This window comes from Pinus tabuliformis, chromosome 9, assembly GCF_031772625.1.
Source record: "Pinus tabuliformis cultivar Carrire ecotype Pingquan chromosome 9, CPIR1, whole genome shotgun sequence".
NCBI lineage: Eukaryota > Viridiplantae > Streptophyta > Pinopsida > Pinales > Pinaceae > Pinus > Pinus tabuliformis.
Genome location: NC_142307.1, coordinates 852,167,096 through 852,191,635, shown reverse-complemented (window position 1 = coordinate 852,191,635; position 24,540 = coordinate 852,167,096).

Sequence of the window (24,540 nt, the reverse complement as noted above, 5' to 3'; positions counted from 1 at the left end):
TGGTGTGTGTCATGCAAAGCCACAAAATGAAGAAGGTTGATAAACGTATTTCTAATGTAAGTGCAAAATAGCGTAAAAGCCTAATTGAAAAATTGCAAAAGGATGAATTGGATGAATTAAAAAATACTATTCAATGTGAGTTTTTTTTTTTGTGAATTTTCATTAATAATATACTTAAGAATATTAGATTACATGTTCAAAAAATATATTAATTCATATATGTTTAATGTTCTACAAGGAGCAATAACGAAGGAAAAGATCAATGACGTTCTAAGAAAACAAAAATTATAGTACATGTAAATGACGATGAATTGGTCCTTAGCTCACCTAGAGTGGTACTGGAAGTTAATGAATGGGGGATCTTTTTTTTTTTTAACTATGAGGGATCTAGTGGAATGAACATATAGATGTACTTTCCACTTACAATACGTAAACCAATTCAATGATTCCAAAAACCAAATTATATCTAAACTACAAAAAGTGGTTAAAGAGCAATATTCAATGAGAATGTCAGACTTGCAATAGCAAAAACATGCAAAAACAATAAAGAATCATTCAAAAGGTAATATTCCTAATTAAAATTATTTTTTAGAATTATATGTATATATTACTACAAACCATTCATTTATTAATATCAATTTTGTTATATTTAGTTTTCATATATCAATATAAAAATAATTTATTACTTTTTTCAGGAAGATTATGAAAATCCCAAATGATCAACGAGCTGATATACGAAACATGCCAGTAAGAATGTCCAAAAAAGTGTACAAGGAGATGGTCAAAGAAATGGACATAATTGCATCATAGGAGGAGCCATCTCAACAACAACGTGCTTCAAATGTATGTAATCAAAATTGATTTTGTACATATAAAAAATAATTTAGCATTAAATATTAATTTTCAAGTATTTTCTTGCAGAAAATAAAATAAAATGGAACTCATTCAACACATAAAACAAGTAGACAAGGAAGATAAGGGTTGATTTCAAAGTTAGTGAGTAATTGTTAATATTTCATTATAATAACTCAAGGTTTCATTTTTGTATATTTTAAGTCATTTTATAGCAACCATCCTTGAATGTCTTCAAATAGGTGCTAACATACAAAAAAGGGCATTGGAAGAATTGATTGACATTGGGATAAATAAAGTTTGTGAGTATATGTTGGTATATCAAAAATTAATTGTGAAATTTGTAATCATCTATGTTGATTTACTTCTCTGAGTTTATAATTAATAGAACAAAAAAACCTTTATATTAAATCTATGATTTATAATGGGGTTTAAAACATGCAAGAAACAAAGTATGGAACTACGCTAGCAGAAGACTTGTTGCAACATGGCATGAGATGGTTTTGAAACCATGTGAACAGTTTATGAGTCGTTTCTTGCTATGGTACATTGCTATTTGATTTATATCAACGTATATTATTTATTTCAATTTTCATTATTCTCGCAAATGTAGATACACTCATTTCAACTTTATTTTTATGTTTGTAGATGGAACAAGATCAACAAGATGAAGACAATCGATGCAATTAACAAAAAATTCCTCCAAATAACTTCAGTCATGGAAGTAGCTCGACCACTGACAACAATTCCAGCGAAGAATGATGATCTATTTGGATAGAAATGCAACCTGTTGTATTTTTTGCAATAATTATCTGTGGAAATCAAACATTTTGTTTAATTTATTGGATATAGTGTCCTAATTGAAAGACAAAGGGTTAGAAATAACAATCCCGTTTTGTATGAAAAAGAGTCTCTTATTGATATATAATAAAATACATTTTAATTTATTTTATTGTGTTATCCAATGTCACTATGAAATGTTACACCATTGATTGGATGATTAAATATTGTAACGAAGAGATGAGAAATTTTATAATATAAGAGATTAATCCAAACACCATATACAAATGCACTAATAAAATTTTAATTTATATGAATATTGTTATAAGATATATGTCAATTTTTTTATGAATAATGAATTTTAAAAATTACAATAATTGCACTATCACAGGTCGATGTTTCCAAAAAAGAGAAAATTTCATACCAAAAAACAGTGCATCCATAACATAAAAACAAACCGGTACGTTATGTTATATAAAAGCATCGTGATGAAATTTTTTGCATGATCGGTGCCTTTTCGGAAAATGATAGCATCGGGCCATTTATTTCTTCAAACACCGGTATTGTTTGAAATTAACGCCCCGGTGCATTGTCATTCTTAACACAACAGTACTTTCATAGAAATAACACCCTTGTTGGAAATACTGGGGGGGGGGGGGGTGAATCAGTATTTCTTTTTCAACTATTATTTTACCAGTTAAAACATTTATATTCAGAACACAAGATGAACAACATGTATCAATGCTTTTATTAATATAATCTTTGTAATAAAATAGATACAATATATAAATGGTTGCAATCAGTTGCCAAGCACCAACTTGGACTTTTGTGAGGCTCCAACCTCCAGAGCTCCAACTTTGTTTCACCAAGGCAACAATCTTGGACTTAGGAGCACCAACTCCCAAGGACTTCAATACTTCCAATTCCTGAAACACCAGTCCCAAGGACACCAATCCTTCCTACTTCTAAGGCACCAATCCCAAGGACTCCAATCCTTCTTACTTCTAAGGCATCAACCCAAGGACTCCAATCCTTCTTACTTCTGAGGCACCAACCCCAAGGGTTCTGACCCAATCTTGTCAAGGCATGTTTGATAGTAATGTTCTGTTCTCAGAACTCTTCTTTACTAAGTTCTGTCTGTTTACAGCTTCACGGTAGTCTCCATGCTACAGCATCAAAGACAACCAATCTTCTTATGAAGGAGTCTCTACAACTCTTCATACTGTCCACACAGAGTCTCCAATAACCTTCATGACCTCTGATAATGTCTCCACACAGCTTTAGTGAGTCTACTATTAGCTGCGCTAAGCTCTGCATAAGAACCAACTTTTTGTTCAAGCATATGTTCTTACTGTCACAGTAAATGCTTCAACATGACTGCTTCTCTACTGACTACTTCTCCCTTCAAACAATGTCAGATAAAACTTTATTTATTACATCCCAGAATTGTTCTACAGACTACATTTTGTACCTGATTAATTCTTTCACAGGGTAACACGATTAGCATAGAATCTCACCCTTCGAATGCCTCCTGTCCTGTTGGTCCTTCAGCCCTTTTCTGTTCTGCTGGACCCTACAACTGTCTCTGTTTCCTCCAGCTTTTTCAACAACACTTCCACTTTCCTTGTTCTCTGTTTTTGTATCTTCCTGATGCCTCTAACCATCAGTTTCCTCTTTCCGCTGGCACTTTGGCTTCCTCCTCGGTCGTTGTAGTTTCCTCTGCCTCACTTGATCCTTCGGCTTCCCTCCTCGGTTGCTGTAGTTTCCTCTACCTATTCGGATTAGCCAATGCTTCATGGACACGTTAATACAGAAGAGAAGGTCGAATTACAAAGGAAATGATGTTTATTAAACCATATCAGAGAGAGGTCCCTTTTTTTTCTTTAATAACATTCATACACAGGGCTTTACTGTTAATGGAGAGACTGTACCAATCAGGAAGCCCCACCTGCCATGTCACCATCACAATCGCAATCACCATCGTTTAGGCCTACTGAACTATCGGAACCGTTATTTATGCATTTTGGCCTTCAAACCCGTGCAATACAATTATTTGAAATACACAGGAATATATGGAAAAACCCGACCGAATGCTTAAGGCCGGACTTCAAATTCATTACACCCACATCTATAACTTCATTGGGTCCGTAGTGTAATCGCAATCAGCAGTCGCAGCTTCTGGAGGTCCTGTATAAGTTGAGCCCATAACATCGTCGATGGCCCTGTTGGACGCGATATAGTATTAAGTTGTGTTACAATCAGAGCATCGGGTCCACAACATATATCGCAATCGACGCTTTCAAAGCGGCAAGGCCTTAAGCACTTGCGATATATCGGATGCAACATAGCATTAAGTCATATTGTAGTGTTTAAGCGGGTCCACATGCTTTATCACAATCGGCGCTTTGCAAGGTCTGATAGGCGGATGCGATATACAATAAAGCATTTCATAATGTTGCAGCGGGTCCGCAATGTATCACTATTATATATATATCTATATATATATATATATATATATATATATATATATATATATATATATATATATATATATATATATATATATATATATGCAATTCTCAATTTTTAATGTGGCAAGGCTTAGAGCCCAAATATAACGATACATATGAAATACACTTAGAACCCACTTTGAAGCACTTACTCGGACTTCCGTTGTTTATACACCCGGACATATATGTCTCGTCAGGTCCGCACATATATATTGTTGTTGGGGGTTTTGGGTAGTGGCTCATAGTAGAACCCACCAATTATAATATCGCAAATATATATATACTCTGCCTCTATACTCCGATATATATATTTGCCGCCTCCGATAGTGTATTCCGATATATACACTATTTTCTGCCTCCGATAGTGTATATTGCATATGTATATTATATGTTGCTCCGCCTTTGCCTTTAGCCTTTATGTCTTCCGCATATATATGTATTCCGCTCTTCTTTGGCTCTTTGGCATATATTACTCCCGATATGGCTCCAATAGCTCTGATAGCTCCGATAGCTCTATTTTGCTCCTCCGATAGTTCTCTGATAGCTTTGTTTTGCTCCTCTGATAGATTTTTCTTTGCTCCTCCGATATGCTAACTCCTCTTGGTTCTTCTTGGGCATGTATTACATGTGGTGCTCCTCCGATATGGCTTCTATTGCTCCAATGTCTTCCTTTGGCTTTGCAATGTCTTTCAATGACCTCCTTTGATACCTTCATACCTTGATGGCTTCTGCCTTTTCCGATATGCCTCTCTTGCTCTGATATTCTACAATACTCTTAAGCATAAGCGATAGCTTTGAAATGCCTCCTTTGTTAACTCCTTCGTTAACAATCATGATGGCCTTGCTCCTGTCTCTTCATGGATCTGCTCTACTTCCCCTTCATGGATCATCTAGTATCTAGAATATTGCCATATTGACATCAATGACAACCTAGGTCAACAATCTCCCCCTTTGTTATTGATGGCAATATTCTTCTTCTCTCCCCCTTTGACATCAATGGCAAAGGAGTGCTTTAGGACCCCCCTATCAAACTGCTTTTGTTCTTCATGAATGGTAGATCTTCATGGGTCTGTGACTCCCCCTGTCATAGTGTTCTTCTTTTTACTCAAGATAGAAGGATTTATGCTTTATCATCAATTAGCACATTATTCCTTCTTCATGTCTCAGAACTACTTTATCATGGCTTCAACAATGCTTAAATATGCTCTAATTCAATGCTTTCAATCAGATTGCAAATAGCCATACACCAAGTGTCCAAGTCCAGGTTTTTATGCTTCAATCCATATTTTTGTCTCCACAGTCAGAATTGAGAGGCCTTCATAGTCCGAATCAAGAGAAAGTGCCACTGAAATTTTCTTTCTTGTTATCTTTCTTCAGATCCGAGTTACTTTGTGTTTCTGTGCTTTTCCTTAAGTCACTGCCATCAAGTGTTCAACATCATTTCATTTGGATGAAATGGTTAGAGGTTGTGCCTCACTGTTGCTATATTTTCTAAGTGACCAGTATCAGAATAAGTTATATTTGACTGCACAACATTCTCCTTTCTATGAGCCATCTTTTCCTTGTGTTTTTGTACATATCTCTGCAAGTTATTTCCGCTAGAAGATTTAGATATCCTATTTGTGACTGTCTTTTAAATTCATTTTGCTGATTTGCACCTTCTTGCAATGCTTCAGTTTTTTTATATGCTGCCAGCTGCTCTTACTTCAAACTCCATTCCAGATGTATATGTTTGTTTGAAGATTGCCTCTATTAGTGTCCATAATTTATCTGTTCTCACATTAAATCCCTGAGTCAAGACATTTAGCATTTGTAATATTAGCACCATAGTTATTTGCCCTATTTCTCTAGCATTATATGACTTTCTCTATTGCTCCAAATACTACTTAGTGATTAAGTGGAAAGCATCTTTAACAACAGTCCAAAGAATGGTTACAGGATCATGTTCTTCAATGGAGTACTCCTATGAAATGATGTTTATCAAAGAATGATTGTTAATATAGCTCAACAAGGGTTTCATAAGGACCCTTTCACTAATATCTTCTGCAATGAAGATCAAGAATCACATGCTCCCCCTAACTGTATGCATCATCTCTTTTGGCAGAGTCTTCCCATCAAATGCTTAGATTGTCAAAATTCAGGGCAATGACATGTGTTGTTGGCTGGAGAGTTTAGGGGACTTTCGGATTGTATTTGCTTCCTTCTCCATACTTGTGCAACTTTCTTCTTTTGCATGGTTCTAGCTTGTGTAAGAGCCCAAGTTAAGTTACAATCATGTGCCATATGACCAATGTTATGACACTTGAAGCATTCTACATTGTTCATGAATAATAATTCATGATTTCTTGGAGATTGTTGGGGACCATAATATCTATCTTTATGAGATAGTTTACAATTTTTTCCATGTGACCAAAGTTTGTACAAGAATAACAATAACCAAAAAATGAACTTTGGTACCTGGGAGATGGAGATTTCCTTGATGTACTTCTGAAGCCTTTCTGCCTTAGGATCCTTTGATGATAACCATTGCCTCTCGCATCTTTGACATCATCTACATTTCTTCTTGGAGCAGGATTTCTTCCATTGTAGCCTTGATGTTTCTCCTTGCCTTTGCTGGAACTGGGAGCATCACCATTTCTTTCTAGCTTCTTCACATCCCTTTTGTTTGAAGCATTATCATTCTTGTTTGAGGATTCACCTGCATACCCAAGACCTCATTTATCAAATGGACATCTGTGATAGTTGAGCATTTCATCCAAGGCCTGAGAGCTCTTCAAGATTTTTTTCATCCCTTCAACCTTGTTTCTGAGGAAGACAATCTCTTCATCCAATCTTTCACACTCATTATTCTTCTTAGCAAGTTGTTTCTCAGTTTCTTCCTTGATACGAGTAGCTTCATCTGCTTCTATTTTAAGGGAGATGATATCTGACTTCATTTTGAAGATTTCTTCATCCTTTTCTTTTAGTTGACATATCATGGTGTTTCTTTCCTTTCCTGCTTCATCAACCTGTCCTTCTATGACTTCCAATGCTTCCATTGTCTTCTCAGCTCCTTGTGCTTGTTTCATTGCTTCTTGTAGTTGAGATTTGAGAGAGGAGACCTCTACCTTGTACTGACCAATCTCTTCTTTAAGTTTGTTCAAGCTCTTGTGCCTTTGTTCAAGTTGACTTGACAAGGTACCTTCCCGTTTCTTTGCTTTATCCAATTGATTTGTCATGGATACGACTTCTTCATGATGCTTTCTTTTGCTTTGATGAAATTCCTTCTTAACCTTGGCAAGCTCTTCATCCCTTTCTTGTACTTGACGCTTGACAAGGTCAAATTTCTCCCTTGTTTGATCTTGGTCACCAGCTAGTGCTATCTTCTTAAGTTCCACATTTTCCTTTTTCAAATTGTTAATCTCTTCCATGGCAGCCATAAGTTGAGTGAGGAGATCTTCTACAAAATCTTTTTCATTCTCTTCATATTCTAGGTTTGCTTTAGCCTTGATGTCATCATTCTCATTTTTAGCTTCTATGATGGGTTCTGGATTTCCTTCTTGATTTCCATCATCTTCTTGACTGATGGTCATGGTCAATGCTCCTTTTGAGTGAAGGTCATGAAGTTTGTCCCATATACCCTTTGTTGATGAATATTTTCCTAGATTGTTCTTTATAGAATCAGGTAGCCCATTCAAGATTTCCTTCATTGCTTTTGCATTGTACTCCTTGGATTCTCCATCTATCCTACTATCACCAATCACTGATTTCTAGATTTCAATGCCTTGAGTCTATAAGAAATTCCTCATTCTTGCTTCCCATATATTAAATTTCCCATTGAACTATGGAGTCTCCTCAAATTGATTGTCTTCTATTTTAATAGTAGAGGGAGACATATCCTTAGGAGGAGTGGAGACTTTCTTCCTTGACTTTGCCATTTGTGTTCTAAGGATCAACCTTCAAGCTATTAGGCTTTGAATGAAGGTACTAGCTCTGATACCAAATGTTGGAAATACTGAGAGGGGGGGGGGGGTGTGAATCAGTATTTCTTTTTCAACTATTATTTTACCAGTTAAAACATTTATATTCAGAACACAAGATGAACAACAAGTATCAATGCTTTTATTAATATAATCTTTGCAATAAAATAGATACAATATATAAATGGTTGCAATCAGTTTCCAAGCACCAACTTGGACTTTTGTGAGGCTCCAACCTCCAGAGCTCCAACTCTGTTTCACCAAGGCAAAAATCTTGGACTTAGGAGCACCAACTCCCAAGGACTTCAATCCTTCCAGTTCCTGAGACACCAGTCCCAAGGACACCAATCCTTCCTACTTCTAAGGCACCAATCCCAAGGACTCCAATCCTTCTTACTTCTGAGGCATCAACCCCAAGGACTCCAATCCTTCTTACTTCTAAGGCACCAACCCCAAGGGTTCCGACCCAATCTTGTCAAGGCATGTTTGATAATATTGTTTTGTTCTCAGAACTCTTCTTTACTGAGTTCTGTCTGTTTACAGCTTCACTGTAGTCTCCATGCTACAACATCACAGACAACCAGTCTTCTTATGAAGAAGTCTTTACAACTCTTCATACTGTCCACACAGAGTCTCCAATCGCCTTCATGACCTTTGATAATGTCTCCACACAGTTTTAGTGAGTCTACTATTAGTTGCACTAAGCTCTGCATAAGAACCAAATTTCTGTTCAAGCATCTGTTCTTACTGTCACAGTAAATGCTTTAGCATGACTACTTCATTGTTGACTACTTCTCCCTTCAAACAATGTCAGATAAAACTTTATTTATTACATCCCAGAATTGTTCTACAGACTACATTGTGTACCTAATTAATTCTTTCACAGGGTAACACGATTAGTAGAGAAGCTCACCCTTCGAATGCCTCCTGTCCTGTTGGTCCTTCGGCCCTTTTCTGTTCTGCTGGACCCTACAGCTGCCTCTGTTTCCTCCAGCTTTTTCAACAACACTTCCACTTTCCTTGTTCTCTATTTTTGTATCTTCCTGATGCCTCTGACCATCAGTTTCCTCTTTCCGCTGGCTCTTTGGCTTCCTCCTCGGTCGCTGTAGTTTCCTCTGCCTCGCTTGATCCTTCGGCTTCCCTCCTCGGTCGCTGTAGTTTCCTCTACCTATTCGGATTATCCAATGCTTCACGGACACGTTAATATAGAAGAGAAGGTTGAATTACAAAGCAAATGATGTTTATTAAACCATATCAGACAGAGGTCCCTTTTTTTCTTTAATAACATTCATACATAGGGCTTTACTGTTAACGGAGAGACTATACCAATCAGGAGGCCCCACCTGCCACGTCACCATCGCAATCGCAATTTCCATCGTTTAGGCCTACTGAACTATCGAAACTGTTATTTATGCATTTTGGCCTTCAAACCCTGTGCAATACAATTATTTGAAATACACAGGAATATATGGAAAAACCCGACTGAATGCTTAAGGCCGGACTTCAAATTCATTACACCCGCATCTATAACTTCATCAGGTCCGCAGTGTAATCGCAATCAGCAGTCGCAGCTTCCGGAGGTCCTGCATAAGTTGAGCCCATAACATCGCCGATGGCCAATGGCCCTGCTGGACGCGATATAGTATTAAGTTGTGTTACAATCGGAGCATTGGGTCCACATCATATATCGCAATCGGCGCTTTCGAAGTGGCAAGGCCTTAAGCACTTGCGATATGTCGGATGTGACATAACATTAAGTCATATTGTAGTGTTTAAGCGGGTCCGCAACGTATCGCTATATATATATATATATATATATATATATATATATATATATATATATATATATATATATATATATATATATATATATATATATATATATATATATATATATATATATATGTTGCAATTCTCAAGTTTTAATGCGGCAAGGCTTAGAGCCCAAATATAACGATACATATGAAATACACTTAGAACCTGCTTTGAAGCACTTACCCGGACTTCCGTTGTTTATACACCCGAACATATATGTCTCGTTGGGTCTGCACATATATATCGTTGTCGGCAGTTTCGGGCAGTAGCTCATAGTAGAACCCACCGATTATAATATCATTGCTATATATATACTCTGCCTCTATACTTCGATATATATATATTTTCCACCTTCGATAGTGTATTCTAATATATACATTATTTTTCGCCTTCGACAGTGTATATTGCATATGTATATTATATGTTGCTCCACCTCTGCCTTTAGCCTTTATGTCTTCCGCATATGTATGTATTCCGCTCTTCTTTGGCTCTTTGGCATATATTACTCCCGATATGGCTCCGGTAGCTCCGAGAGCTTCGATAGCTCTGTTTTTCTCCTCCGATAGCTCTGTTTTGGATAGCTCTGTTTTGCTCCTCTGATAGCTCTGATTTGCTCCTCTGATATGATAACTCCTCTTGGTTCTTCTTGGGCATGTATTACATGTGATGTTCCTCCGATATGGCTCCTTTTGCTCCAATGTCTTCCTCTGGCTTTGAAATGTCTTTCAATGACCTCCTCTTGATACCTTCATACCTTGATGGCTTCTGCCTTTTCTGTTATGCCTCTCTTGCTCTAATATTCTGCAATACTCTTAAGCATAAGTGATAGCTTTGATATGCCTCCTTTGTTAACTCCTCCGTTAACAATCCTGATGGCCTTGCTCCTGTCTCTTAATGGATCTACTCTGCTTCCCCTTCATGGATCATCTAGTATCTAGAATATTGCCATATTGACATCAATGAAAACCTAGGTCAACAACCCTAGTCTTACAAAATATTATTTCCAGCTTCGATGCATTATGAAAACTAACATCACCAATTCTTTTATATAACTAATGCACTAGGGTGTTTATATAAATGATACATATCAACACTGCAAGTTTAAACAAAAGCACCAACACAACAATTATTTTTTTGTGCCCTGGTGTCGTTCCTTACAAGAACACCCCGGGGATTTTTTTATTTATTAGCACCGATGTGGTATATATTACACATCGATGTTCTTTGCATTCAACACCTCGATGCTTTTAGTTATGTATATAGCCCAGTGCATTTATATATGTAGCGCATTGGTCCTACTTGTTCCATTAAGCACACTACAAAAAAAACATACGCTAAAACCTTCGGCTGCCCAAATTTTTAAGTTGTGATGAAGTTCCATTAAAATATCCACTAAAACATCCGCCATCGCAAACATATGTTTTAGCGGATGTTTTTTTGACATTTTTGGCCAATTTTATGACACTAAAAACCTTGTTATAACATTTTCTAGAAGGTATTTTCCTTGTAGTGTGTATGCAATCTCTCATAGGAGAAACTATAATTTGTAGTTTGACACCTTGACTAAATATCTCCTTCTCAATTTTCCCTAGTTTCTCCTTGCAATTTCATAGTTAAAGCAAATTTATGTTCATTAATGCTAACAAAGCTAGTTATTCATTCCCTATTTTCATGTGTACTAAAATAAGCTATATCGTTGAAAAATGTTGTCTTTCACTGTTTCATCTTGTCCAATTGAACTGTTGATGTTTGTCTTAAAACTAATCCAGAGTCACATGTGATACGTGGACCATTCAAATTCTTCACAATCTTTACAGCTTTGACATATGCATTTTCTCTTCGATTCCCTACATTTTCATATTCAGAAATAATGTTTTCCATTCTTTTGATTCTTTGATACCATGTGGCTTTGAGTTGCTTTATTTGATTATCATGTGGCAATTCCTACCATTTTTTCTCTGCATCAGAAAGTAAATCAATTCTCTTGTTGAAATCAAATAAGTCATTATTCACGAAATACCTATCTCCTTAGAGGTCATGTTGAATGCACTTGAAAAATGACTTAGTTCTTTGTCCCAACTTCTCTAGATCAGAAGCTTCTTGTCATGCATGTTCAATGATTTGTAATAGTTGACATAAATTGCTAATAATATATGTTTTCACTACATTAAGGAAATTGATAGATTTAGAAAATCTATATGGTGTACCGCAATTAGTAATTGTTGATACTATTGTCTGCATTACTAATGAAGTCATTTACAAAGGACCCAAATTTAGAGTTTTTTTTAGGTCCTTTATTCTTATTTTTATTCTCAATTTTTCTGCTTCTTGTTGACAAACACATTTAAACTAGTAACTTGATGTAGGTTTATCACTGACATGCTTGCAACTCCAAAGAGATCCACATGCATTTCTGTTTGGTTAAAACATTATTGTTGTGAAGCTTTACCTTCTCAATCTTCATGTTTTACTGTTTTTTTCATACTTTGCATTTTGCAATATGACAGAACCATCATAAAAAATAATATATTCCTTGGCAGTTTGACCCATTGTTTCCTAATTTTCTGCAAAACACACTAATACAATCAGGTAGCACAACATTGCCAAATTCTACGTTTATATATTCTTCAACACTTATTGTTTTCATAGGACTTCTGGAATTGGTTGATTCACCAATATACACTTCTTCTGAAATAAAACTTCGATAAATATCTTTGTTCTTTCCGCTACCTGATAGTTTGTCATGAATCAGTTCCATATTTGTAGAATCTTTTATCTTATTTTCACTCGATGATGAACTCACATTAGTATCATTTATCCAACATACATATTTCTCTACAGAAGTACTGATACCTGATTCTTCAGTGATTTCTTCAACATCTATGATTAGCCCTTGATTTCCATGAGTATCATTTATGCAATGTACATATTGATCTTCAAAAATATTGATATTTGATTCTTTCATGATTTCTTCAACATCTATTATTAGTCGTTGTTTTGTTGTCAATGCATTTTGGCATTCTTCGCTCTTCTCTCTAGTTTCTAGAAACAAGTTTCTGTATCCAATTGTTTACATGTTTGTGCTAAATAGACCCTCCTCATCAAAGGCTTTAATTTTTTACCTTCACTTAACTTAAAAGGATGCAAAGTATCTATGAGCTCTGTAACATGAGCCATATTTTTCACTGTGATTTATCCAACAGTAAATGACAAAGGAATGATTTGTTTTCCTTTTGCTTTGAAATATATGTAGCCAATCAAGGTATTTCCTACAAACTTCAACAACAAAATACTTGTCTATAAAAAATTTCAGCAATAGCAATGGATTACCTTCAAATCCATATATTCAAATTAGCGTATTACTTTCTCTTTCTTCATGCATACCTTTTCCCCATAGAAAAACTTGTGCATGTCTAGATATACGATGAGGCTCTTGTCCAGTTATCATGTAATTGGCTTGCCTTACAAAAAAATCTTAAATTAGACAAAAATTTAAAGAAGGATTATTCTTACACAGTATAGTATACCATAATGCATTGGTTCTTAATTCACATTTAATTTAGGATTACATGGAAAACTATTAAATCCATTGCTAGAAATCAAAGCTATTACGAGATACACCATCATGAAGAACTTATTGGTCTTGGATAAATTGGTTAACAGAGAAACTAATTCATTACAAATGATATCAACCCAATTGAATATACAATGATTTTTGTATGTGTGATAAATCATATAGAGAATGCATTTTGGAACACTTGTTGTAGTTTCTTGTCCCATGAAATGTGCACAAAGCCAACAAAAGTCCCTAAACAGTTGTTTAAAAAAAGAGATTTATAGAAAAGAAAGATCGTAAGGAACTTGATAACTTGGTGAAAACAAATCCCCAACAACATTAGCCTCACCTACTTCTAAGGTCATGAAACTGTTTTCTTCGAACAATGCCAAGAAAATATTAGCCTCCAATAACTTGAATATTCGTCTAAATGTATTCACATTCAAAGGAATCCTCTTCTTTGTTATCGTAATTGTTCTTATTTATGAATCAATTTTTTTTGTGCATAAATGAACAATTTCCCTGAAATCAAAAACTTCTAGCACACATGCAGCATTCACTAATCCACTAGTCCAAATCTTGTTAATGTTCTTCTCTTTCATTGGTAGATTAGCATAATGCTCATATGAAATTGACCAATGGAAGTTATCATCAACACCACCAAGTAAATTAATTGTATCAATGCAAATATCTTCTCTGCTATGTCTGCTAACCATGCTCATTTTGTAGTTGAAAACACTTTCGAAATCGATAATGTTATCAATACCGTTGAGATGCAGATTTTTTTTTCAATTTGGTATATATTCACTAGATCTTACTTTTGAAAACACAAAATTAGCTCCAACTATTGCAACTATCAAATCTCTTACGCATAACAATTTTCAATGAACATCAATTGAAGATACTAAAGCTAAATTTTACGGAAATCAGTGAAAAGATACCTCGAAGCTACAAAACCATATTTTCCATTTATTACACATATCGTTTTTGTGTTACTATAAATTACTTGCAATGATGGAAGCTAGCTCACATACTGTCGATAATAATTCCCACTGCAAAAAAAGGCGTGCCAAGTTATGCCTATTACGAAACTACAAGGTCGCATGGCTGGTGCGCACTACTTAGTCATTATAGTCTTTTAATTACAAATAACCTGATACACACATTTGAAAAATCTCAAAGACACATGTGATTTGACAAATCATTGCAAATTACTTCGCTTTATTATCTACTAACCTAAATAAAGGCTAGTTAAAAAATTAATGGCATTTTTTAAAATGTCCATGAACATAGGGGAAAAGTATCACGCAAAATGGGAATATGCGGAGAAAATATGTAAAGTAGTGAGTATGTGTGGAGAAAGGAAGAGGCAAAAAAGACAACAACACTTTCGCACATTGGCAAGTTTCGCACGACATTTGTGCACTTTTCCCTATCTTCTGCAATTGTGCAATTAGTAATTAACTTGAGTTATAATAATAAAATTAACAAAGCTGAAATTGTTATTGCCTTGCAATAGTTAAATTAATTACCTATTCATTTTGGACTCTGCATGACAATGAATAAACAAATCTATTGTTACAACTTATACAAAAATAGCTAAAATTTACAAAAGTGTGTTGTATTGCATTTATAATTTCCTATGAACTTTATTGCTTCAAAACAAAAAATGTATAGCTTTTGTAGTCTTACAATCACTCAAAGTATAATGAAGCATGAACTGCATCATGGTCACTCCAGTACGAATGTGAAATATGAACATGACATTGCTGAAGAGGGAAATTTGTCCAAATGTGATCAATAATTGTCTTATTCCATAAAATTCCTCGTTATTTCTTGTAAAATATTCTAATAGTTATTTACTTCTTTTTCTATTTGAATTAATGTTAACATTGAAATCTCTAACAAGTATAAAAATGTAATCACCAAGTGTGAATTGTTCCCTTGCTATTGCTATTTCTTCAATGATTGCATAAACACATACAAGTGGCACAATAAATACATTTTTATTCATATATGATGTTGGGAATATATTTCCAACAAAACAAGTTCAATTCTATTATCACAAATTTTTTTCATTGATATGATTTCTATGTTTTCTTATATACAAGAAAGTTACTCCACGGAGACAATTTGATATGTTGAAATTGAATTTACAAAATTCAATATTTGGACAGTGGAAATTTTAAATGCGTTTCCTAGATACAGAGGATCATAGTATTCATTTACATCTTCATCATGCATAATGTCATTCACATGAGCATGTAGACTTCACATATTTAAACTTGCAATCGTTAAAGTATTTTCACTTACTATCGGCTTGTCTATGTACCTTGATTGTCATGATGCTTAAGTTCTCAAGTGTTTCGTTTCTTCTAATACTTTCTTATCTACACAAAATTTCTTATGTGTTAGTATTTGAACAAGGTACAATGATTCGATCATTCTAACATGTGACAGTGTTGTGTAAACTAGTCCATGTGTCAATATTCCACTTGGATCAAATGAAACTCCATTCAACATTAAACCTTGTGATCGGTGAATTGTTCTAGCATAAGCTATTTGTATTAGAAATTGTTTGTATGCTATAGTTGTAAATCTCTTGCTATTACATGTCAATGGTTTTGAAACACGCAATATTAGAGTCCAATCAGATGAAACATTTTCATCATACAGTTCATGATACTTGTTTCTTTGAAATTTTTCGATATCTGGATTTACGAAATCTATCCATAACACATCAACATTATTGTTATTTTTCATATATTTTTTCATATTCCATCAACACCATTAATTAGGCCATCTTTTGTATTATGGTTCTCTAAATATAACTCAACAAGAACATTGCATTTGATAAGGATTCTCGACAGTATCTCATTGTCTTCTCATATGCAACAAATCCTATTTCCTTACTGTGAGATTTATCAATTGCATCAAGAACTATTAGCTCTTCATTTACATGTGAAAACATTATTTCGTTATGCTTTTGTACATATGTGTTTCTGTAGAATAGGTATGGAAACAATGGATCCATTGGAGAATACCTATAACACTTCTCATTTATATATTCTATTTCGTTAGATTGGTTGATTCACTCACATTTTGTTAAGGATTTCAACGAAATTGTTATTTTTTTTGCGCATGTTCGCATGCAATTCGTAGAATTTGACTCTCTTTCCAAAAATTGTATACTAGTTTTTCGCTTGCTAAAATTGGTTGCTCAAAAATCAAAGAATCTTTGATTGGTTGTGCTTGGAACAAGTCACCTAAAAATATTACATCAATATTTCCAAAATAATCCAATGGAGTATGCTTAATTTCACATAAGTGTTTGTCAATGTGGTATAATAATGTTGAACCTATCAAATATTCCTCATCAATTAGCATAACACAAAGTTGTTCACAATGTTTTGTCAATGTGTCTAATTTTTCACCTTTAAGCGAAAGATATTTCAATTTGTTAAATGGTAAATGAAATGTAGAATGCAATGTTATACCACCTGCATTGAATGTTGCCTTCCCTATATATGTTGTGATGATTCCTTTTAATTGAGATGGGTCATATCTGAACATGTTGTTGTACAAGCAAATTAGAGATTGGAATATTACTATAACAGTAAATGTTTTTCCAACGCTCGCACCACCTGTTACAAGTACATACATGGTCTTTGGATTTTTTTTATTCTCATCCATTATCTCTTTCACTATATTTTCCTACTTCGGGTTAATGATTCTCATGATTTCATAGAATTATGTTTCTTCTAGTACTTGTGGCTGCTTTACAAGTTGATAAGGTCTCTCAATAATTGATTTTGCATTTCTAGCCTTTTGCAAATATTGAATATCAAATTCAATATCGTATTCTTGATAACATTTTTCACTCTTTATTTCTTCACATGGAGGTAAATTTCTTTCAAACAATTCGCTCTCTTTGTTTTAAAGCCCAACAACTATTCTATCAATATCGGTCCACGATGTCATTGTTTCATTCGTGAATTTTCACTCTTTAAATTTTATGATTTTCTCAAATAAGAAATATGCATTCCTCCAAATCGAATATTGTTCTTTAAATATGTTCTCATTAATATGATATGGGACATACAACATTAATTGTTCTCTGTAATAGTTATCAACATCAATATGTTTATTATACTTTATGTACCTTATAACATATGGTCTCTTAGCACCTCCGCTTTTTTTGACTTGTAGTGTATAACATGATGCAAATTACACTAAACATACATGTTCAATGTTTTATGTTCATTGCACATAGTGATCAATAATTTTTAAGCATGTTATGTTTTATGAATCATCTAGTTCACGTTCTAGGTCTTTTGGTTTCTTTAGTAAAAACATTTTATCATCTATTTCCAAAGTATTAATAAATATGCATTTCCTTAAACTAGTATTCAGTGGCATTAACAACACTATATATAAAACTTGTTGTGCAGACATTTGTTGCAAGTTCAATAACGTTTTTCCAAGTCTTGTAATTTTTTCTATGATATCACCATCTTTTTTTTGGCACTCACTTCGCACATGTTTAAACATTGATGTGATTGTTTTATCTAGCTTTGTCATGTGTGAACTACAGTAAGTAGTTGTAGCATATGAGTCAAGTAAAAATTGAGCATCAGTTTTTTCACTAAATATTAACGGAATATGCCAAGTAAATTTATTAGTCCAAATGGTTGTTGGTTCTCTTTTCAACAAAATTGTTCTTCGTTTCAGAGTACACTGAATTGCATGGATATAATCAAATTTAGTTATCCCTATTTTTTCCTGAAAACTATCAAATATGTATGTCTCATCATGTTCCATATGCTCTAGTGCATTAAATTCGCTCTCGCATTCGCCTTTGTTTTTTCATTGTCAAATTCCAAGTATTTGTGTTCTTGGCATTGGTGGTATTAGAAAATTGAACCTGCAGTGCATTTGTTTTCCTTTCCTACAAGTGCTTGTGTGATGATGATGTTGAATAGTTTTTAGATTTGTAGGTATTTTAGTTGAATCGCAGGACAAGTACTTGTCAACAAAGTTTTTGATTTTAGTGTTCGTACTTGTTCCATAGATGGGAGAATTTTTAATCCATATCAATCCATGCTCATGTTGGCTTCCTCAGTTTTAGAATTATGTTACAAAGAAATAGTTAATGACATCACCAAAGTACTTGGACTCATGTGAAATTAACTAGTGCACAACTTTCATTCTACCTCTATAATATTGTACACAAGTAACAGGGTCATTTCTTATCAAGGTATCAATATCATCTTCATCTACTTCATTTTCAGTAGACGGTTTTTTCTTGATGTATTTGTTGCAAATATTTTACTAAAGCCTCCTAAATATTTTCAGCACTGCTAAACGAAATAAAGAAAGTGGGTGGACCTAACTGTCAAATCATTGCATATAATTTCTTGCACAAATGCCAAAAATAGTCAGGTGATGTCCATATTTGTCTAAGATCCATATAGGCAATGTTAGATGCAAGAATATGTTTCAAATTTTTTGTTGTTTTAACGTCTTTAGTTATTAGTTTTTTTCCTATTAAAAATCATTTTCTTATATGAATCCAAATACAACTGAATACTTGATTAAGGATAACACACATGATTTTGTAAAAAAAATTATTATATGATACGCAAAATCATGATCTTCATGCAAAACTTCCCACTTTGCAATATCATGATATGTTAAGTTTCTCGTAACACTATCTAATTTTTTTTTCCATAAAACAATGTGGGAAATATCATATCTTATGAATACTTATTTCTGAATATGCCCAAAGGCATATATCCTTCACCCAGAGCAATGTTTATTTGATTATTGTGAAGATCATAAATATTATGCGAATCGCTAAATCCATGTAATAATGTTTTTGTTACAGGTTCATGATCACAATAATCATTATCATCACTCCCTTCTATATCTGAATTTGTCTCACATGTAGATGCATATTTGTTTGATCAAGACTTGTTTACAGTTTTCATTTATCCTAGAATTCTCTAGTTTATAGAGTGGAGTTTAACACAATTGTCTCAATTCCATCATGACTTTATGAACACGTATTCGCCCAACAACAAATATGCTTTTAAACATCAATCATCTTTTAATTGCCATGGGCACAATACTAGAATTGTTTATGTCACAAGGAAGTGCAATTTGAAATTGAGATATATCAAAAGGTACATTGATTAGTCCACCAGTCAATTCCAATTGTGGTTGTCTAAAACGTAGAAATTAATAGAAATTTGCCACTACTTATGAAATCGAATTAAAATCAAGAGATTACAAATCTCCTCCACTATTCTACGGAATGGAAATCATAATTTAGAAACACATGCAATGACATGCAACCATCAAAACCACAAGAACACAATGGTTGTGTAGGAAAACCAAACTAGGATAAACCCCTCCATTGTTTTTCATTAATCATATGAGAATGAGAAACTATTACAATGTCTTGCTTTGATCCTAAAGCACACCTTGCATTGTAAACTTGTTCTCCTACTGACTGTCCTGCTCTGGCCAACACTTAGCCAATTCAAGGCTCCAACTTGCTCCTATTTCCTTGCACAATTCTTGAGAAAATTAGCTCCTAAAAGATAGGAATTTCCTCCTATTTTCTTGCACAATTCCCAAGGAATGATTCACCTGCTTAATTGCCAAGCTTGTACACTCAACTAGTATACAATTGATGATTACAATGTGCCTTTTCCTCCACTCCATCTAGGCAATTCGAATTCCATGCATGTCTAGGCTATTTTTAGTTGATTGACTAGTTTAACTGAGAGATCACTGAGTTAACAATAGTTCTACTACTCAACTGACCTTCAACTAACTCAACTAGGGACTTGAGCTCAGTTAACTGAGTCAAACTAAAAAAAATTGAAATGAATCTCTAAATTTTAGCAATCACTACATGCACAGCTCTACTTCTAGCCTATAACTCGAATTTACTAAGTAAACTAGTAGACAAAGCCATGTCACACAAGTTAACTATAATCCAAGTCATCCTGCTAATGTGGGAAATCGAATTAGTAAATTTGACTAAGACACAAGTCAAATTGAGCCTTTCTTGCTACAATTTCTAATGCTCCCTCTTAGAAAGAAATGGATTTTCCACCACCCCTATCCCACACCTGTGGAATTCGAATTTCCCTCTTGAAAATTTCTTTGTCAAGATATTTGCATCCTACTCCTCAGTTGGAATGTATTGTAGCATCATGATTCCCCTTTATACACAATCCCACAAGTGATGGTACCTGATATCAATGTGCTTGAACCTGTCATGAAATACTGGATTCTTAGAGAGTTTGATACAACTCTGATTATCACAATCAATCACTGTCAAATCCATCTCCTAACTGAAAATACCCACAAGTATTTTCCTCATCCATATGGCCTCACATGTTGCTTCACTTGCAGCCATGTATTCAACCTTTGTTGAGCTAAGTTCCACGAACCTTTGTTTCCTACTATACCAGGAAATAGTTGTAGACCCAACACTAAAGATAGCACCTAAAGTACTTCTCATGTTTGATGGACTCCCTTCCCAATATGCATTAGTAAATCCTTGGAGCTTCACTCATGTTGTCCTCTTGTACCATATCCCATACTCATTTGTGCCTCTTAGGTACCTCAACACATGATTTTTTTGCTTCCAATACAGATTGGTAGGCTTCACCATGGCTTGACTCAATTGATTAAATGCATAACATAGGTCAGGCCTTTTGTTCACCAGATACATCAAGGATCCCACAATTTGTCTGTAGATGGTAGCATCTACTGCCTCTCCTGAAGAAGCACTCTCCTTCCTCTAGTTTGTAGCTAGAGGTGTGTCCATAGGCTTGCAGTTCTCCATGTGAAATCTCAAAGTATTTTAGAGGAATACTTCCCCTGACTCACAAACAGCTCACCATCACCTTGCCATACTTCCAACCTAAGGAAGTAATGCATCAAGCCCATGTCTTTCATCTTGAATTCTCTTGCAAGGTCCTCCTTGCAAGATTGGATCAACTGCTCATCCCCTGTAAGTATCAAGTCATCAACATACAATACCAAGATAATAAACTTTCCATCTACCACAATGTGATAGAGATTGACATTTTCTTCACTTTTGGTGAAGCCCAATCCACTAATATACGTGTTGATCCAAGTGTACCATGCTTGGGGCACCTGTTTGAGACCATACAGGGCTCTCATGTGTCTAAAGACAGGTGTCTCCTTGTCATATGTCTCAAATCCCTCTGGTTTCTCTTTGTAAATTACTTCCTTAACAACACCATTGAGAAAGGTGGTATTCACATCCATCTAATGGATCTTCCGCCCCATCTGTGCAACTAATACTAGAATGGTTATGATCGAGGAATATCTTGCCACTAGTGCAAATGTTTCCTCATAGTCCACTCCTTCTACTTGAGAGAAGCCTTTGGCCACAAATCTAGCCTTGTACTTCTCGATGCTCCCATAAGCTCAATGCTTCACTTTGTAGATCCATCTGGAACCAACCACTGACTTGTTCTTTGGTCTTGCCACCACTCCCATAAATTATTCTTCATGATGGAGTCATACTCCTCCACCATGTCATTAAACCACACTAGTTGAGAAATTGCTTCCTCAATTGAAGAAGGCTCCAACTCAATGAGCTCTATCATGAGAGCCATATACCCAATGTACATGTCTGGTGACCTCCTCTACCTACGCTGAGATGTAGGAGTTCCCACATGGACCTGTGCATCATGTACCAATTTGTCAACTTCTCTGGTTCTCTTCCTCCCTTCTCTAGAATATTTTGGTTGAGTGGGTGCCTCCACTCAGCCTCCTATCTGCTCTTCCACTTGTAGTTTCTCCACAACATCCTAAAGTTATGCATGAGGCTCCTCGTTTGGAGCTAGAAGCGCCTCCTCCTATTGGATACCCATCTCTTGCTCTAGAGAGAATTTCATAGACTTCTCTTCATCAAATTTGACATCTGGCCTCACTATTATCACCCTAAGTGAGGGAAAATATACCCTATAGTTATGTGGAGTCTTTGTGTATCCTACGAAGATTCCCATCTCAGTTGTAGGTTCAATTTTCTTCTTAATATCCTTGGAGACATGAAATGACATAGTATCTACAAAAATTTGAAAATGAGATACATCTGGATTCCTCCCAGAGAAAGCTTCTTCAAGTGTGATCATGCCAAGTATTCTTTGAGGGCTCTTGTTCTGCAAATAAATTGTGGTGTTGCATGCTTCTACCCATATATGCAATGGCATCCCTTGATCATGCAACATGGCTCTCCCTTTTCCCACTATTCTTTTGTTCTTCCTTTCAACCACCCCACTATGTTGTGGGTTATAGGGCGCTATCAGTTCTCTTCTAATACTATATTTAACACAAAATTCCTTGAAGGTGCTAGAAGAAAAATATCCTCCATTGTCACTTCTAAAGGATTTCAATTCCTAACCAGTCTCATTTTCAACCAATGTTTTGAATTCAACAAATATTGAGAAAAAATCATCCTTCTTCCACATGAAGAAGATCCAACATTTTCTAGAAAAGTCATCAACAAAAATCACATAATACTTTTGTTTTGTTGTAGATGTTGTAGAAAATGTTCCACATACATCAAAGTGGACTCACTCCAATATTTCTCTAGCTCTACTATCTCAGCCATGGGAGGTGGATTTTACATATTTCCCCAATGTGCATCCCTTGTAGACATCATGTTGGTCAAGGGTACATTTTGAGAGACTGGTGGTAATATGTTGCATGATTTTTAAGGCCCCATGGTGTAAGTGTCCCATGAGCCTGCACCATATTTCTCCAACATCTCGACTTTTCACCTTCTCTACCTTGTTACTCAGTGTAGTGAAAGCTTCCATCTCAAGCTTGTAAAGATTTTCATTCTAACTCCAATCTGTTTCACTTTACCAGTGGCTAAATGTCTCAAAAATTCTTTCCCCTTACTGAAAACAACATCATAGCCTCTATACTCCAATATCATGTTCTTCTTCAACCCATGTACATACATGACACCTTTTAGATGAAAATGGGAGTCTAAATCCCTATTAAAGGTTACAATACCAATTCCTTTGGTACTGTACCACCCATCATCCCCAAGTTCTATGTGCATCTAGAGATCCTTCTCCTTTAGGCTACCAAATATTTTTTTGCATCTTGTCATATGGAATGAGGCACTTGAATCTAGATACCACACACTCCCCATTACAGTGCTCACCATGCATGTAATCAAGGTGAAGTCTAATTCGAATTGTGAGGCAAGTGCTTCACCTCCTACTCCTCTTGAAGGCTTCTTGTTAGACTTCTTGTGCAGACACTTTGTTGCATAATTCCCAAATACATGGTAGTGAAAACATTTTATCTTGCTTAGGTTCTTCTTATTTCCATTGTTCTTCCTATACTCTAGCTTTCTTTGGGCCTTCTTTCCCTTGCCCTTGTTTCCCTTTCTAACCAAGGTAAAATTCTCTTCCTCCTTAGATTTGGATGTTATTGCATCTCTAGTGTTCCTTTGGATTTCTTTCTACACCAAATCAGACCAAAGTATCTCCTAGTTTGGCAATTTGTCCCTTCCATTTACAGAGTCTTGGTAGCTATGCCAGAATTTTGGAAGGCTTAGGAGAACTAGGCTCACTAGTTCTAAATAGGGAATATTTTCTCCAACTCCTCCAAGATCATCTCGAAACTGAATGAACCTAAAGAGGTATTGTGGAATGGTTTCAGCTTTCTGCATTTGTCCCTCAATGCCAATTTCCTGGAATCACTACCATTTTCTAATAGCTCAGTGAGGGTATTCCACATAGAAAATGGTGTCTCCTTGCCATGTAAATTCGAGACTATGTGGTCTCTCACAGCCTCCAGGATGATCCTCCTAGTTTTTGTGATATCCTTCTTCCACTGGGCTAATTGTTGTGCATCCAATACTGGTGGCTCTGGAATGTCAGTTATAGTGTACTCCAGCACACGATTATCATCGAGCATTTCTTCCATCATATCCTTCCAGTCTATGAAATTCGAGGTTTCCTTAAGGGAATACTCTAATCTCAATCCGCTGAAATAC